The 19671-nt window shown below is 42.1% G+C and overlaps 1 protein-coding gene across 1 annotated transcript in view; it reads left to right on the forward strand.

Moving 5' to 3' along the window:
- Positions 1-1216: 1216 nt before the first annotated feature.
- Positions 1217-19671, forward strand: part of LOC121856675 — a 51740-nt gene continuing 33285 nt past the window's right edge. Inside the window, exon 1 of the mRNA XM_042352363.1 lies at positions 1217-1445. The gene's annotated coding sequence lies outside the window, so the exon portion shown is untranslated. The remainder of the gene's footprint in view (positions 1446-19671) is intronic.

A 19671-nucleotide genomic window follows, 5' to 3' on the forward strand; every position in this document is an offset into this window, starting at 1 on the left:
CTGAACACAAAATATACTCGTATATATTAGTCGTTGTAGATTCAGCTGTAATTGATTAATTATATTCAACAAAGGTGGCATCTGCTTATATAAATATTTAGGTAGTACTGGTGGGTTACAAATGATCGATCAGTGAGATAAGGACCGAGTTTAATGTATTGCTAAGTATGCAACGACACAAGTATTTATTGTACATGTATATAATTCCAAGGACGCGTTGATCACGGACGTCTGATAACACACGGACTACATACGATGTGTTGTGGTCGATGTTTTGAAACTTTTGCTGTATTGTGTTGCTAAATATCTGAATGTGTGTGTGTGTGTGTGTGTGTGTGTGTGTTTATTATATTTACATATAATTCCAAGGACATTGTGATTGCAACCCCTCGATAAAAAATGACCCTCAAGGTATTTGTTGCTCAGTAATGCAAATGAGCTGATGTTTTGAAATCAACTTTATTGTATGATGTGTGTGTGTGTGTGTGTGTGTGTGTGTGTGTGTGTGCGTGTGTGTGTGTTTTCACCATGTACACACACACACGGTATTATTTTCACTTTCCAGCAGTGTTTGAGAACACCTTGATCAGTGTTGACCAAGTAATGAAATTGGCATAATGGGGGGGGAGGGGGGGGGAGGGGGAGGGGTGAGGTGCGTTGATGCAGATGAGGTGATGCTTTGAAGTCAACACAGTGAGTCGAGCACAGTAAGAATATGTAAACAGCGTGGTGGTGGCGGGCCAGGTGTGCCCCCCTCAGGTCACCATAAGGGGGCGGGGCAGGGGAGGTGTGAACGCCCTGACGGACACTCCAGCACCTGCAGGAGTGGCTGTGGGCGGTGCGTGGGCGGGTCCTGGCCAACACGCCCCAAGCCGCCGCCCCCCGAGCCACCGCCACGAACTCTGTAAATCACAGCCTCCATTTTAAAGCTTGTTCGTTTTAAAGTTAACCCGTTCAGTGGGTGCCTCCGGAAGGGGGTGCCAATGGCTCCACCCACCGCGCCCGAGAGCCAATCCAGAGTGAGATTTAAACCGGTAAAAAACACGGGTGGGCCCGAGGTGCAGGAGAGACGGACGCTGATTGGCTGGTGGGCGTCGCCAGTGCGCACGCGCCTCCACCCAAAGACTGAAGAACGCGCGCGGCCACTTGCGTGAAATTGAATTTTTGTAGCGTGAGTGGATGTGAGTGAGGAGTCAGTTGTGTATAGTGAGTGGCGGCGGAGGTGCGTGGCTGCACCGGGCTCAGTCAGCAGCACCCGTGTGGAGAGACACACACACACAGGCCATCGATCCACCAGCCACTAGAGTTGATTCCTGCCACCACCGCTAGATGGTACACCCTCCGCCACGGCCGACTTTCACAGCAGCCAGTAGCCGTAGAGACTTTATCGCCGTGGGCCGTACGCCCTCTCCTGCCCGCCCGCGCCCACACATGTTCCACTTAACGTGAGTACTACGCCCCCTTACGTTCATTGACATGACCTTTGTGTGGTTGTAGGAGGTCATAGGACCGTGTGTCACCCTGACCACAGTGTTTAATGTGCCCTAAATTTAATCACTTCCATCGAACATCCCTCAGCGCAGCCAGGCCCATACATTAGGTCTATGGCGCCAAAACTATGGTCTGCCTTCCTCTTGCTTCACCATTCCCATGAATTTCCCTCAGTTCTCCCAGTGATGTATGGTTGTCCTCGCTTGTCGACGGCGAAAATTAACACCTGTGAGGTAAATAAGACCGTTCATAAGGTGTGAGGAAGGTGAAGATGAGGGGAAGTTCAGTTACTACGCCGGGTGAGGGGAGGCCAGGGAGCTGCCTCCTCACCTCCCACACAATTACCTCCAGTTACCGCTGTGACTCTTGTGTCTGTGTCTATAAAAAGGAAACACATTTAAATACGATGTAAAAGAAAGACAAAGTAGCTAAAATGGGGTTCTGTAATACTCGATCTCTGCAGTCTATGGGTGTAAACATCGTACGTTTGGTAGTGAGGGGTCGCCAACCTGCTCTCTCTCTCTCTCTCTCTCTCTCTCTCTCTCTCTCTCTCTCTCTCTCCATACGCAATACTTCAATATGGCCACAATTTCGTTAAGACAACATAAGTTCCGGTTAAATTTAAGTGTTATGTGTTACCTCACTCTTACCTTAAATTAACATTCAGTGTGTCTTGTGTTACTGTGTGTGGGGGGGGGGTGGACAGGTATAGGCATGACGTCTTATCTAACCAGTATCGATAATTTTAATTAATTTATAATGTCAATAGCGATTAACTGTCTCCCCTTGGACAGAGCCTAAATAATAAACCGAGTCACTGAGTAAGTTAGTAGCCATTTGTAAGGCCGTCATACTGTTAGTTCGGTATTTTGATATATATTTTTTTGTCAGGTGGAAGGTAATTGCTCTTTTAACAAACATACTGTAGTGAACGATTGAACGAACGAGTAAAACAAACAGGATGATGAACGAACGAATTCACGAACGAACAGGTGAACACATGAATCAACTGATGGATGAACGAACGAATTAAATAATGAACAATCGAGTAAACAGACGAAAGATACAAGACCCCTCACCCACCTCCTGGACACAGCGGAGCCAAATTAAAGAGGGGGGGGTAGCCGTGCACCATCTGTTCCTCCTCACACCTGTAGTCCACACCTCTCTCTCTCTCTCTCTCTCTCTCTCTCTCTCAGGTACATATCGCGACCGATACATGTATGCATTACAGTTTTAATTACAGAATATATATAATTCATATAGGCACATATTAAATTACAGGTGTTTTATGTAGATACGGGTTGACATCCAGATTCACCTTGCACGTTATGTTGTCTGTGTGTGTGTGTGTTTGTCCGTCACCGTATACTGCATATCTTTATTCCGTCTGTCCAATTAAGTGTCTGTATGTTTAGCCATTCGTACGACTGACTCTATGTCTGTTTGACGGTCTTTATGTCTGTCTGTCTGTCCCTGTTTTCGCTTCGTCTTGCTGGGTGAAATTTCCACCTTTATCTAATTAATTTTATTCCCATCTTCGCTAAGTCTTTTCTGGGATTATCGAACCACGGAATGAAGGTAGGAACAGGTAAGGATTAATAAATAAGAATATAAAGGCAGGGCAATAAGATGGTGGGTATAGGAGAGAGGGTGTGTGTGTGTGTGTGTGTGTGTGTGTGTGTGACCTCTTTAACCTAAGCGTCCAAAATACCTGTTTATGATAAGCCATACACACCTGAAACTAACAACCAACCAGGTGTGTGTACAGTATGCTGGTGTCCTCCTCCCTCCCTCCTCCCTCACACACTGTCCCAGGTTAATGAGGCAAGTACGGGTATTTATTCAATGTTACTTGGTGATTGTGTAATGTAACGTGTGTGTCCTTTGTGGAGTGACGTGGCGATTCCGTAGCAGGTGATTTGGTGACGGGTGATTAGGTAGTGTGATGGGTTTATAAAGCAGTGTGACGGGTTTATAAAGCAGTGTGACGGGTTTATAAAGCAGTGTGACGGGTTTAACAGGTGACTGTGACGGGAATCATGTACTGTGACGGATGGTACTGGTGTGATACTGAAATGTATAACGGGTGGTTGTGTGACATTCGATTATGTAGTGTGACGGGTGGTTGTGTAGTGTGACGGGTGCATGCTTGTGTAGTGTGACGGGTGCATGCTTGTGTAGTGTGACGGGTGCATGCTTGATTGTGTAGTGTGATGGATGCTTGCTTGTGTAGTGTGACGGGTGCATGATTCTGTAGTGTGACGGGTGGTTGTGTAGTGTGACGGGTGCATTCTTGTGTAGTTTGACGGGTGCATGCTTGTGTAGTGTGACGGGTGCTTGTGTAGTTTGACGGGTGCATTCTAATATAGTGTGACGGGTGCATTCTAATATAGTGTGACGGGTGCATTCTTATGTAGTGTGACGGGTGCCTGCTTGTGTAGTGTGACGGTAAAGTGTGTTAGCTGCTAAGAGGTTAACGGGATGAGTACAATTAACCGTAAACGATATAGTAGGTAAATCTCCTATGTCTATATAGGCCTATTTGTTATGCATATTGACGTAAGAAAGGAAACTACACTTATGTATGTATGTATATATGTATATATAGTCCGTGGCTACCATAAGTCACGCCCTACCATACCTACCATAAGACATACCCTACCATTACCATCATACCCACCACTACCATCAAGCCCACCACTATCATCTTACCCACCACTACCATCATACCTATCACTACCATCATACCCACCACTATCATCATCATACCCACCACTACCATCATCATACCACTACCACCATACCTACCACTACCACCACCATCATACCACACACTACCATCATCAGACCTACCACTACCACCATACCCCACCACTACCATCATACCCACCACTACCACCATACCCACCACTACCACCATACCCACCACTATACCACACACTACCAACATCAGACCCACCACTACCACCATACCCCCACCACCATCATACCCACCACTACCATCATACCCACCACTACCACCATACCCCACCACTACCACCATACCCCCACACTACCATCATACCCACCACTCATACCCACCACTACCACCATACCCACCACTACCATACTCACCATCCACCACTACCACCACCCACCACTACCATACTCACCACTACCATCACCCACCACCACCATACCCACCACTACCATACCCACCACTACCCACCATACCCACCACTACCACCACCCACACCACCACTATAATACCACACTACCAACATCAGACCTACCACTACCACCATACCCCACCACTACCACCATACCCCACCACTACCATCATACCCACCACTACCATCATACCCACCACTACCACCATACCCCACCACTACCACCATACTCCACCACTACCATCATACCCACCACTACCACCATACCCACCACTACCACCATACTCACCACTACCATCATACCCCACCACTACCACCATACCCACCACACCACCATACCCACCGCTACCATCATAACCACACACTACCATCATCATACCTACCACTACCACCATACCCCACCACTACCATCACCCACCACACCACCACCACCACCATACCCACCACTACCACCATACCCACCACTACCACCATACCTACCACTACCATCATCACCACCACTACCACCATCATACCCACCACTACCACCCACCTGCCACCATACCCACCACTACCATCATCATACCTACCACTACCACCATCATACCCACCACTACCATCATCATACCCACCACTACCATCATCATACCTACCAGTACCACCATTATACCCACCACTACCACCATATCCACCACTACCACCATACCCACCACTACCATCATCATACCCACCACTACCATCATACCCCACAACACATACCCAAATCCTTAACCACAGCTACAATGAACCGCTCCACCATAGCTTCCCAAGAGCCATAACAGCGGATCAAACCTAACCTAATCCGACCATTAGAATTCAGGACCAATTAATATTGAGGTCGATTAGAACTGGAATCCATTGGAACTAGGACCCATTAAACTGCCCAAACCATTCATCTGTTTTATTTTCTTGTATTTATTTTTGTATTTGTTTATGAATTTCGTGTTTTATTTTGAAATTTGTCTCTTGGATGGCGTAAGTCTCGCTAATAACGCGACCCATTCTTTATTTCATTGTTAAGAATTTCAGATTATACTACTCGAGGAAAAATATATTCTCACTGCCTTGAATTTATCTTCATATAGTTATGAACATGTCCTATTTTAGAGTCGTGTTGTCTTTTTTTTTTTTGCTTCTTACATCGTCAAAGTTTCTCTCATTAACGCTGCTTTGTCTTCTTCACAGGTTGGAATTATTATTTTTTTTTGAGACTTTGGTTTGTCTTCAGCGCGTGTTACTGGAGGAGCTGTCTTCATAATGTTGAATTGGAGACTTGATAGAGTCGAATTGTCTTTCTGTACAGCAGTGAATTGTCTTGTACAAGGCTGAATAATAAGTTTGGCGTTGTCTGCCCTGTGTTGTTTGCCTACCTTGGCGTTATCTGCCCAGCGTGGAGTTGTCTGCCCAGCGTGGCACTGTCTGCTCGGTGTGGCACTGTCTGCTCGGTGTGGCACTGTCTGCCCAGCGTAGCATTCTCTGCCCAGCGTTGTGTTGTCTGCCCGGCGTCGTGTTGTCTGCCCAGCGTCGTGTTGTCTGCCCAGCGTAGCATTGTCTGCCCGGCGTCGCGTTGTATACCTAGCATCTTGTTGTCTGCCGAGCGTAGCATTGTCTGTCCGGCGTTGCGTCGTCTGCCCACTGTAGCGTTGTCTGCCCGGCTTTGCGTTGTCTGCCGCGTTCCCATCCCTGTCCAAATAGCTTCACTTGATTCAACTGTCGCTTCCACAGCGTTAAATTATCTTCGCTCCTACACCTGGCTTCTTCAACGCGGTCAGTTGTTTTCTCGGGGTTAAATCGTTTACACATCGTCGATTTATCGCCTTCACGTCTTTAGAATTGTTTACTTCACAGCGTCGCACCTGTCTCGTTGTTTACGGTACACCGAGCGTAGACATTGTTTACGGTCATTGTCTGCGTTACTGTTAGACTACCTGTGTAAATCTATCGTCGAGCTGGATTGTAAAACTTATGATGATTTTAATTATCAAAGACACCTGCTGGTTTTGATCAATGATCATTTTTAACTTAAGTCTTGATGAGTTATCGTAAGTTTAGGCACTTCTTTTTAATCTTGGTAAACTAAATGAGCATAAACTTAAGAAAATAAATTCACTCGTCCATAGGTTTGAGTAGAATAAATAAATGTTATTCACTCGGCGGAAGATTTATGTTGATTTCAGTGATTTTTTTTTCCGCTGAGAGTAAATTTGGGTAGAATTTCCTAGATCTCGGCGATTTTTGCACTTGGCATTAAAATTGCTTCTACATCGCCGAATTTTTATTTTGCGTTAAATCTCGCTTTTTTTCCCCCTCATCAATAAATTCCCGGAGATTTTAAGTGATTTTTTTAATGGTCGGCAATTAATTGTCTTTGGATAAAATTTTATTCCCGAAATATGATAAACACTTGTAAATTTTTCTCCCTTTTTTCCCTACCCACGTGAAACGGAATAACTTGAAGCAAACCATTATCTAATTATCAATCACATTTTGCTTGCTTCTGTAATTATTCCCCTCCTTAATTAATGCTAGTTTTTCGTTTCACATTATGAGTCAAACTAATCTCTTGAATGTTTCGCTTGAGGATATTTCAGCTGATGGGTTTATGTGACGTTCAAAGATTATCAATTTGGAAGATGTCGAAATTAAGGCCGCCAGATTCAACTCATTTATTTATCCTTCCAGGGTGATTGTGTGTGTGGTGTGACAGTACAGCGTGTAGACCTTATTCAGACTCAGATAATTTACATAAAGACTACAGTAAGCCTATTGATATAAATTCAACTGCATTAATTTCAGCGATATGGAAATTATAATGACAAAAACTGTATGTCAAGTTCAGATTATTTATACAGAGAAAAATTAATTCAGTCATTGGTACAGATTTTATTTTTTATCTGTTCCTTACCTCGTCGAAACAAAATGTGAAGTCAGATTTTTCTCACGCTTTCATTCTACTGTATCTCACTTTATTGCAGTCAAAAAATCTATCAAAATCAGATTTCTCTCGTCTTCACTCTTAGTTTGAGGCAACGAAAATTAAAAAAAAATCTGCTTTCACTTTTCTGCAATTAACCTCAACAACAATTGCAACCCTAATTTACTTCAACAAAAACTGATGAGCCAATGATCTCTCTCAAGTTTCCTTCTCTCCCTCATAAGCTCTTGGCCAACACGGTCTCGGGAGTCTCGAGTGAAACAACTTGAAATCAACTCGTAGTGTAATTTCGACGCCATTTTATACTTTTATTTTTTTTATCTCTTGGGTAAGTTTGGAAACTACAAGTTGGTGGAAAATATTAACTTACGATTTATTGAGATAAGAGACTTAGATCTCTCTAGGTGTTAAACAGTCTTAAAATGTAATAGAATTAACGCTTATTAGACTTGCATATCAATGGTATATTACACCTGTTCTAGCTCCCCGTATAATAACCACGCCCGCTCTATAGTAAACCACGCCCGGTGTATGACAAGCCTGCTTACTGTATGATAAAGCACAACCACGGCCGGACATACAAACCACGTCTGTTGGTGGTAAGTCACGTTTTCACTATGAAAAATCACCCCCGCTTTGTGAGAAAATATGTCCGCTTTGCAAAACTGATAACCTTCATGTGATATCGCTGACAGTAACTTGATGCTAACGTTGTGATGTACCGATAACGGCGACAACGATAATATTGTACCGCGAGATAGTAACACTGCATTGGTAATTCAGGATATTATGGCGATCGTGATATCGAAAAATAGTAACGCCACGAAGACAATGCTGTCCTGGTAACGCTACAGTGTCAAAGAAAGATAACAAAACTGCATAGGTAACGTAATGCTAAAACAGTAACGATGCCCGCTTGGCCGTGTGATGTAACGCCGGGATGTTGACACTGCGACGCTACCGCTATGATAATAATCGATGTTGTGTAGGATATTATTATTATTACCATTATTATTATTATTATTACCATTATTATTATTATTATTATTATTATTATTATTTAACTCGAGAAAAATCTATATCATAATGAAGATTTGTTTTTAATTATTACACTGAAAAAGTCAGTCAATAATAATAATAATAATAATAATAATAATAATAATGATAATAATGAATTATTTATCTAAAAATACATCTGCGATAGACGGAAAGAATGATCGGCAGTCAACCAGCGATCCTATATAAATAAATAAAAATAAAAACCCTCATCGTTACTTTAAGTTCAATGGCGTCAATTAGCGACGAAACTCATGCGACACTAAACTCGCTCTAGACTTTAACGCCATAATAAAGTTTCGTTAACTTAAAAACACCAATATCTTCCCTCAGCGCTGACAACCCACAGTGTAGATTCTCAAAAGGAAGTTATGTTTTTCTCCAGACTAGTGAGAGGGGCGTACGTCAACGGGTCACTTGAGTTTTAACGCAGAGATTCGTACCTGAGGCATCTCCAAACTGGGAATTTCAGAACGCGTCTAACTTAAGCTATGACGAAGTTAAGGTTTATTGAAGGATCCTACGTAAACTATTTCTCATAACTGAGGTGACGAGGAATTATGAAAATACTAACAACAGACACGTGGTAGTCAAAATGGCGTCGAAAATGCACCGAGACTGTACAAAAAGTGAGTGCGTTTTCTACTGCCAGTGAAAAAGATTAACGTACAACCCTTTGTGAATCAGGAACGGGGTCGCGGCCTCAGTCAGTCCGCTAACCGAGTTACGCAACAGGTGCGCCAGTTGACACTTCTTTCTTTTCTGTACGCTTTTACGCACCGAGGAGACGGTTGTGTTACTGCGCTTTAAAGACAGTGAAGGTGTGTGGTAATGTGCTTTTAAGCAACACTAATAATCAACGTCATTTAAAGAAAAGTGAGGCGCGTCTCTTAACACTCATTAAAACACAAAGAACGATTATGAACGCATTTTAAAACACCTTGAAGACGTGTATCTTGACATTTGAAAATAAACCCAAGGAAGCGCTCGTTATACGTAACATAAAATTTTTTAAGGAATTGACTTACCAGAGTGGAAAATAGAAGTCGCAGAAGATATATCTCAAAACTAAGCGACACACACACAAAAATATAAAAGCGATTAAAACAGATCTACGCGCGTGCCGACACATTTTCAGTTCACTTAATTAGATGGCGGGTCCGTGATGGATGGATGGAGGACGGGGCTGTGTACACGAGACACTGCCAACACGATCATCGCCAACGCAGTGATTGCTGATCGGTGCATGAACACAGACACATCCTTACATCGGGAGGCGGAGACCAATAGTTGAGGAGATCTTGTTTCAGATTCAAAGCATTAATAATACAGGTACAGTACAGATAACGACGAAGAGAACGGGCACGGATGTCAACTTGTTAAAAATAGTTCTAATAATTTATCGGGTGATTTAAGCCCACCAACCTAACGATATCAGTCTCAGTTCCAAAGCATAAATACAAAACAACAGTAAGTACAGGTGTAGCTACGAGTACAGGTACAGTAAAAGTGTAGCCACAGGTACAGAACCAGCAACAGATACTATGCTACGGCAAGCTGAATGGGTTTACCCTCTCTGAGAATATTACCCCATTTATTTTACCCGACGGAGGGAATGCGATCAAGTGTCCAGTGAAAAGAAAATACTTCTCTCAATTCACAGTACAGTACTCTTGGCCGTCATCCTTGTGTCGCAGCTACCTACATATTACAGCATATACTTCACTCGTCATTCATCAACAGAAATTATAAACATCCTGAATATGTGTGAGTGTGTGTGTATTTTGCATCGGAAGTTAACTTTACGTTGATTTAAGATTCAAGATTACATCAACAATTAATCGGGGAAGGAGAGGGGAGGATGGGAAATTTTGACCTGCAATGTACAGTAAAGAAATCTCATGCAACAGGTGAATTTGTATCTATGTATATTATATCACTATATATACATAAACACGTATATACTGTATTGATAATTATGTATATACACAGTCGTACATTTATTTAGCCCGCACGGTTTGAAAATGATGGTTTCCTGTTGTTAATTAGCCCGCATATTGGTCTTATTTGTGCTCCAGTCATGTGTGATATGCGGGTAAGTCCTCTCGTTTAGTTTTTTGTAGGGAAGGGCTGTTTTTTTGTAGGGGGGCTGTTTTTTTGTAGGGGGGCTGTGCTTGTGTAGGGGACTGTGTTTTTGTAGGGGGTGTGTTTTTGTAGGGGCAGGGGCTAATATACGCCTGTACTGATCTGACGGATGGGTGAAATTCTCAGGTTCGTGTGTTTTTAACGTAATCAGTGACCCAGTTCAAGACCATACAGTACTTTCTTATTTCCTTGTTGGGATAGAAAGTAAAGTGCTTTTTATTACACGGTTTTTACTGGTTAAACTCTTTATTTTTCGTTCTCTAGTGAGTGAATAAAGAGTTTTCATTGGTTAATCCTTTCGTTTTTCGTTCTACGGTAAGTAAATGGAGTTTTCATTGGCTGGTCTCTTCCACTGCTCCTCCCCGTGGCAGGAGATGGAAAGTTTTCATTGGTCGTCGCTTCCTTTCCTCTTGACGTGGTTGAGAGTACCAAGTTTTCATCAGGTCAGCACCTAACTTTCTTTTTTGTCGCTGTAAAAGAGTAAACAACTTTCATTGATTACCAATTATTTCTCATCTCGGGAGAAAGTAAACTGTTTTCTTCAGCTCACTTACTTCTTTCCCCGCGCTAGAAAGTAAGCAGTTTTCATTGGCTGCGCATTTGTTAAAAGCTTTAGACCTATTGGATACCACTTTTGCTTTCGATGTTTTCATAGGTCCGTTCCTTTGTCGTCTGTCTCTCGTCGCTACCACCTCATTGGACGATTGCTTACTCCTTTACCCCTTCGTCATCCTAGGTCTACAATTCATTGGCTATCACAAATAAAAATTAAATTTCAGCGATTTCTATTGGCTGGGCATTCTTTTGTTTTCCCATTGAGCGTCAATCTTAAACTTAATGCTCCATTGTTTATGTGTGTGTTTGTTTTGTTCACAGGAAATTTTATTGAGCATCCCTGGTCAAATCTTCTTATATTAACCCCTTTTTGAGATATTGTAATATTGGTGCATTTTTTTCGTAAAATCCTAAACCTCAAATTTACGCAATCCATCTTTTTACTCCCCCCCTATACGCAAATCACCCCCCCCCCTATACGCAAATTCATTACACCAACAGACCTCCTTTTACAAGTTCGTAGCATCAGCCTTTATTTAAGCAGGGTCCATGTTATTAGTCTTAGGCTAAGTCCCCCCAGCTTCAACACCGCATAAGCTTAACTATACTTAGCATTAACGCTCCTTCACTCATAACTCACAGCATTAAAGCCACCCACTTGCTTCCTTCACTTATAACAGAGAGATAATTACCACGGCCACACATTCTCTTACACCAAAGGCCAAACTATCAACTTGCAACATGTACTCAATAAGGTCTACAAACTTTCTACCGGTCATACGCAGAATCAATTACACAACGTTCCAATGTTCTCCAATGCCACACGCAGAATCTGTAATCTCCACACCTGCCCTTAATCCCCTTTACGCAAATTGTATTCTGAACAACGCAAAGCCTACAACATTGCGTCATTGCGTAAATTCCGAAGAAATATACTACCCCCTTTGCGTAAAATCTCTCGGTAAAGATTGCAACATCTCCCTCCTTGAATGAAAGATCTGTACGCAATATTTAAAGCATCCTCCTTCCCTCATCTCCCACTCTTTACGCAGAATCCACACAATCCCCTCCCCTCTACACAGGAGGTCAGCACCACGCCCTTTTATCATAATTAAGAACTATTACCACAACCATACGCTCCCTCTCCGCCGGTCGCCGCCCACTCCTTTGACCGCGTTACCCCCATCCCTGCCTCTCCCCTTTCATCCCAGTGCCGACCCTTTTCATATGGGCGGCCTGACACCCTCCCCTCACCTCTTACACCCGACCACCCAGCTACCCCACCCACCCACCAACGTTTCTCGACCTAGCGAACCATTAGCTTGATTTGAGAGCATCGTTTCAACTCCCTTCCCCTCCTCCTGGTTTGAGAGAAAGATAGACAGACGGACAGAAAGAGAGGCAGACAGACGGACAGAAAGAGAGGCAGGCAGACCCGCGGACAAATAGACAGATACTTATTGTACGGAAACTGAGCCTTAGAGAGACAGAAGAAGAGAGAGAGAGAAAAGACCAACAGACGTATTTGACGGACAGAGAGAAACAGGTTAGCTCACTGAATTATCTTACCCTGTCTACTGACTCTCATGTTTACAGGGAGGTGATGAATTTATTTTTTTTATTTATTTTTTGCTAAATAACTTGAATTTTAAAGTCGATCAGAAGTAAAGTCTCTCTCTCTCTCTCTCTCTCTCTCTCTCTCTCTCTCTCTCTCTCTCTCTCTCTCTCAACAATGGGATATTTCTCTTTGCTACCTAAGTTTCGGTAGTATGAGCTGTTATTATTATTATTATTATTATCATTATTATTATTAATATTATTATTGCGTGGAATTGTTCAAGAGACGATAATAATCTTCGTACGTTTCAACTACAGCCTCTGGGTCAAAACAACCACACACCACCGACAAGAGTTACTGACGCGGATGAAGAACCATTTTAGGTGTGGTTCTTCACCCTGCTGAGTAAACCTTCCACAGATAAACGTTGGTTCTTCATGGTATAAATCAGACCGAGGGTTATAACTTACAGAACCTCGTGTAATCCCTTAATGAATCCTATTAAAAAAAAATTATGATTTGTAGGACTTTTGTAGGACCTAGTAAACATCCTGTACTACATCTCACTGTTATTACGTCATTCGATTCTTTTTTTCTTTTCATTTCTATACTCCTTTCCCTCTTCCATTTCGCCCTACTTACAATTCAACCTTTCTCACATTTAAATAGTCTTTTCTACTTCTATTCTACGTCCCCTTCCGCCTTTCCTTTCTTCTCCTGACTTCTCTTCCATTTCACACCCGTTAGTGTTCATCATTCTTCTCCCTTTTACATTCACTTCCTCTCCTCTCCTTTCCCTTCAGTTTCCTTTCCATCCTCCTCCTTCCCCCCCTCCCCCATCTTCGTCCTTTTCCTTTTACCACACTTAGTATTTTTTGCTCCTTCTCCCGACCACCGATTCTGAATCCACCCGCCCGCCCGCCCGCCCACCCACCCGCCCGCCCGTCTGTCCCTCCCTCCATCCGCTCGAGTGACTAAAGAGTTCAATCCTATTCCCTGAGCTAAACGGTTTACAATGGATTCGTGGGTGATATAACACCGCTGTATTGAAATTGTGTTTTAGCTTCCGTTAAAGACGAACGAAATGTGGGAAGCTTCGTTGTAGGGTCTCTCTCTCTCTCTCTCTCTCTCTCTCTCTCTCTCTCTCTCTCTGCGCCATTAATCTTCTACAGTATATTTACACCTTTTTTCTTTACTTCCCACCTGTAAATAATTTGTAAATAACCTATATATAAGTAAATAAATAAACACGGTACAGTAAATAAGAAAAATTGCCCTCAGCATACACCCTTTGTTGCACCTAGAAAAAAAAAGCCATAATGGTATAGTAAAGATAATTTATTTCCCAGTACGATCAAGATATATAAGTAAAAAAAAACCCACTCATATCATGCATACTTTATCATACTCAGTAGATAGAGAAGAAATAGTTGTGGAAAACGTATGATTGACTTAGATAATTTATCATCCTATGGAAAAAATTGTGTGAGTAACTTTATATTATTTCATTATCCAAATAATTTTTAAAATATAATTAATTTGTTTGTTATTATACTTTGTACGAGTTGATTTACATAATATTTCAATCTGTGTTTACGTGTTTAAATAAAAGATGAAATGGTTAGGTTAGATTAGATTAGATTGGATTAGGTAATTTTTATCCTCATAAAAAAAAGAAAATTAATCGACAATCTCTATTCGCTTTAACATGTAAATTTCTCACCAAGTGTAAAGTGAGGTTAAGTGATTGGTAAAATTACTTATGGTTCTAATGTTAGCTGTAGTGAGATAACTTATAATGGTGAGGAACTTATGTAACTATACTGATGATGATGATGATGATGATGATGATGATGATGACGATGATGATGATGATGAGTAAGATGGTGAAGGTGGAGATAATGATAATGGTGATGATAACTGAACATAATGAGGAAATTCGACAATGATAATGACTTTAAATGATGATAGAATAAAAAGATAATGACTCAGAACATCAGATCCGGGCAGCCTTCCCTCACGTCTGACAGAACATGACAAGGAGAATCTGCTGCCCTCCCCTCCCTTCCCCTCTTCCCTCACCTCCCTTCCTCACTTCTTCTCTCTCCTCTCCTCCCTTCCTCACTTCTCCCCTCTCCTCCCCTCCCTTCCTCATTTCTTCCCTCTCCTCCCCTCGTCACTTCTGCTTACAACTTTTACGTTTTCCCCGAGAGATGAAAATACAACACCTCATTGAAGTGTCAAGAAATGTGGCATCGATGTCAGCCGTCAGGAAAAATAGCCTTGGTGATGTATGTCAGATGAGAAGTGAGTGTTGACGTCATGTCTGTTGGTTTAGAATAGAAGGCTGACATGAGTTGAAGTGTTGATGTATATTATGAGATGATGTCATTCATACAATAGCTATAAAATTAATCTTAGAGTTATATATAAACTGACACATATAGAGTATTTTAGTATCGTTAGGGTGAGTGTACTAGTGTATGTTGTGTACAGGTGTGTATAGTTGTAGTGATATACAGGTGATAATACAGGTGCTGACGTCACACATGATAGGACACGAGTAGAGATCCAATAATAATAATAATAATAATAATAAATAAGAACAATAATTATAATAAATAATCATAATAATTCATCAACACCCTAACAGCTGTAAACACCGTCCGCGAACCGTTGCCATGGCAGGATAAATAAGGAGCTCGTGACGCCATTACCGCAAATTAGTCACCGCTCGAGACAGACTGACAGACAAAAGGGACCGAAAGTGAGAAACCCTTCCCTACAGTTGCGGTCAGGGTAATAACAGTAATCACTATACACTATCAATAACACATTAATATACGGTATAAACATTGCACGGGATAAATTCTAATGGCAACCTATCAGCTGTACCTTGAGCAGCAGTGTGTATGAAATTATGTATACATGAGTAGACGTGTATAATACTCTACGTGTGTGTGTGTGTGTGTGTGTGTGTGTGTGTGTGTGTGTGTGTGTGTGCGCGCATGCTTATTACTATTTATAGGATTGTGCGTCGTTCGTGTATGAATGAATGTTTAAGTATGTGTGTATGAGAGTATGGCGTGTATAGTAACGTAAGTATACTGTAACATACCATCACTGCAGAGCAATTATGTCCCATCCCGTCATCTGTCACTTTCGCGATGTTGTGGGTACACACACTATGCTGCCGTTAACACGCTATGCTGCTGTTATCTCACGCTATGCTGCTATCTCACGCTATGCTGCCGTTAACTCACGCTATGCTGTTGTTATCTCACGCTATGCTGCCGTTAACTCACGCTATGCTGTCGTTATCTTACGTAATTAGAGAAAATGTGGAAGAATGAAACCAGGGTTAAGACAGGCATGGGAGTGAATAGCACCCACACGTCCGTCCACACCTCCTGCAGGAGAGAGAGAGAGAGAGAGAGAGAGAGAGAGAGACGATGATGAAAACTTGCTCTCCTTACACGACAACCGTTCAATGAAACACCACGCCATGGTTTTGATTTGCGAGCTGAGCAGCAAGTTGGACCCTGATAGAATACGGCTCTCAAAACGTTAATCACATATAGAAGATCATCTTTGGTAAGCCACAACTTACAGTGTGATAGTGGGTTATGGTTCTAACCCATGGTAGCTGTCTTATTATTAACCACGTAGTTAATTACACGTAGGTTAATAATTGTCAGGTATGGGGATGTGGTGAGCCTGATAAGCCAATTAGCCAAGCCAACCTTTGTACATATATCATGACTGAAGGCTGGGTTCTGTTGGAAAATAACGTGTGATTCGTTTATGATTATGGATTTCTGGTTCAGATTACCTTGCCTTGAGAACACTCCTCGCTGACTGACTGACCACTTAAAAAAATGTTTTGTAGTCAAGGAATGAATTATGAAAAGATAGACATTGTGTGTGAAGTTATTCACTTTAACTTGCTTGCTTGCTTGCTTAATTTTGTCCGTTAGGCTCGACGACAACAATAACAAGCAGCAAACAAGCACTGGCCTACGCGTGGAAATATACGTGAATGACGGAAGGAGAGCCCAGTTGCTAACTCCACATACTTCACCCCAGGGGACATGTTCCGGTGGCAAGAGTTAACTCCAGACGACCTTCACCCGACTGGGGTTGCCAGAGAGCTTCAATCTGTCCAAGTCTGCCTTACGTTTATCCCCAGTACGGTTTATCCTGGGGTTTACTCCTGAAGTCTTTACCCTTTCTGGGGCTAACCTACAAGGCAGTGGTTGGTAGGCGTCAGGGCGTGTCCACACGCCGGTGGGCCTGCACCCCGTACTTCTGGGGCCGACTGCTGCTCCGAGATCCCATGACTGGTCGAGCGAGGCGTCGCAAGATACCAAAATATCCGGCGGCTGCTGAGCCCGAAGGCAGGAGGCACAGCAGGAGTCTTGATGGTGGAGGGGCTGTGTACTGGCAGGACAAGTCTTACGCACTTGACTTTCCTTTTCACCACAAAGGCTAGCCAGCGGCGGCAGCTGAAAGTGACAAGTTACATGTAAGCAAACACCTAAACCCTGACATCAGGCTACTGCACTAGACGCATCACACCATCCTCTGGGAAACCCACCTAACCCCCAAACACAATATATACGCATGCACTAGCACATACTCACGTACTCATGCACGCACGCACACATACAAACACACGCACACACACACACACACACACACACACACACACACACACGGGCTACAATAACAGACACCATCATCTCGATCCGAACCCTCAAAGTACAACGAACGGAAAACTTCTCTCATAATATCAATACACCCAGATCCTGAAGACCAGCACCGAGTATTGAACAAACATCTCCAACTCTCTACAGACCTCCTCAAATTCTCTCCATCACTCCAATTAGAAATTTTTCATTATGTCAACAAGAATTAATAACAGCCTTGGCAGTTGACTATACATATACTGTACACCTCTCATCAGATTAACCCATGATGTCACTGAGTCAAGCTCTGATGACATGGCCACGTTTGATCATCATTGTGAATAATACTCGTACATATAATATTCGTCTGGCCAAAAAAAGCTGTTTATATAATGACATGTAAGGTGAGGAGTGAAGACTGTGTTGGGCAGAAGGAGTGTGTGTTGCTGTACAGAATAGGATAAGATAGATCGTAGCGTTAAACAAGAACATCAATTGACTAGTTCTTTATGTCGTCTTGTTTCAGATCACACACACACACACACACACACACACACACACACACACACACACACACACACACACACACACACACACACTTCGTGCAATGCTGCAGCTGTGAATGATGCATGTCAGCGTGACTTGTCCTGATTATCTTTACGATTATAGTAGTAGTAGTAGTAGTAGTAATAGTAGTAGACAATGTTCACTATTACTTATAAGTGTTTACAACTGTCCTATCTGTGTTTATTGACGTAAATGTATACAACATAATATTTCAAGTCATGCATTTTTTTATATTCCTTGACAGACTTAGATATATATTGTGGGTGTAGTCAAGAGGTCAACAGTGGCAGTACAGTAACATGACGGGTCTGAGCTATTAGTTTATTAGTACAAATATTATCTCTCGTTTTTCTCCAACATTTGACCAATATAACACAATAAACACTGTCAGGTAGAGTATGTCTGTCTGGCTATACACCTTTACTGGCAATTGGTGACCCTTTTGGCCATTGTGTGCTCTGAGGCTTTTATTTCGGTGTTTTGTCTTTAGATGTATTTGTTCTTATATCAAGGGATTAAGGGGAGGGGGGCCACCATCCTTGTGTTCAAAAAATACATCAATACTCACAATGTTTATCCACTTCTGTTTACATAAATGAGTTGGTCCTGAACATTTTCTCCCCATTTATCTCATCTTCAAAGCTTCGAAATGTTTCAGTAAGTTTCAGAATTTGTTTTATATATTACTGTGTTTTTTTTTTTTATATGTACGTTAATGACAAGCGTAGGTCCAGCACGTCAGCACTGTGATGGTCATATGTGAATTTAAGTTCAAAGATATGAACTATACGATAATTACATGTACTCGTCCATTATTTGTACCTATACCTGTAACCTCTGCTGTATTTGTACCTGGACCTACACTTGTAACTGTATTTGTACCTGTAACTTCCAAGTATTTTTACCTGTCGGGGTTATTTAGATATGATGAACAACAACCTGGTGTTTTAATTGTTTTGTGCGTATATAACAGTCCACACCTGTACTATACTGGTCTATCATTTATTAGTGCTAGACAAACGCCGCCTCAACTGCCCGACGTATGTGGCGGTGGAGAGGAAGGTAAACAGCTTAACGAGGGTATTGTACAACGTCGCCTGGGATTACGGGATATAATCGTTATGTAATAAATCTCTCTCTCTCTCTCTCTCTCTCTCTCTCTCTCTCTCTCTCTCTCTCTCTCTCTCAAGTGTAAAGGTAGATGTATGTTAATAATGGACATGGCATCATACCTGCGATTACATATATCAGTCTCAGGTGTACATTAATTAACTGCTACTGATGGTAATAATATAATACTAATAATAATAATACTAATAATAATACTAATAATAATATAATAAAAGATCAGAACATCATTAGTCACAAAATGAGATACAAAAAATAAACCAATAAATACAAGGAGACGAAAAAGAAGGAAACAGAAAATAGAGAGAGAAGAAAACGCTACCCAGTAAAACAAGTTAAATCCGGGTTACACGGGATAAGTACAGCGGGGAGGAAATA

The sequence above is a fragment of the Homarus americanus genome, unplaced genomic scaffold, assembly GCF_018991925.1.
Source record: "Homarus americanus isolate GMGI-L3 unplaced genomic scaffold, GMGI_Hamer_2.0 scaffold23939, whole genome shotgun sequence".
Classification (NCBI taxonomy): Eukaryota; Metazoa; Arthropoda; class Malacostraca; order Decapoda; family Nephropidae; genus Homarus; species Homarus americanus.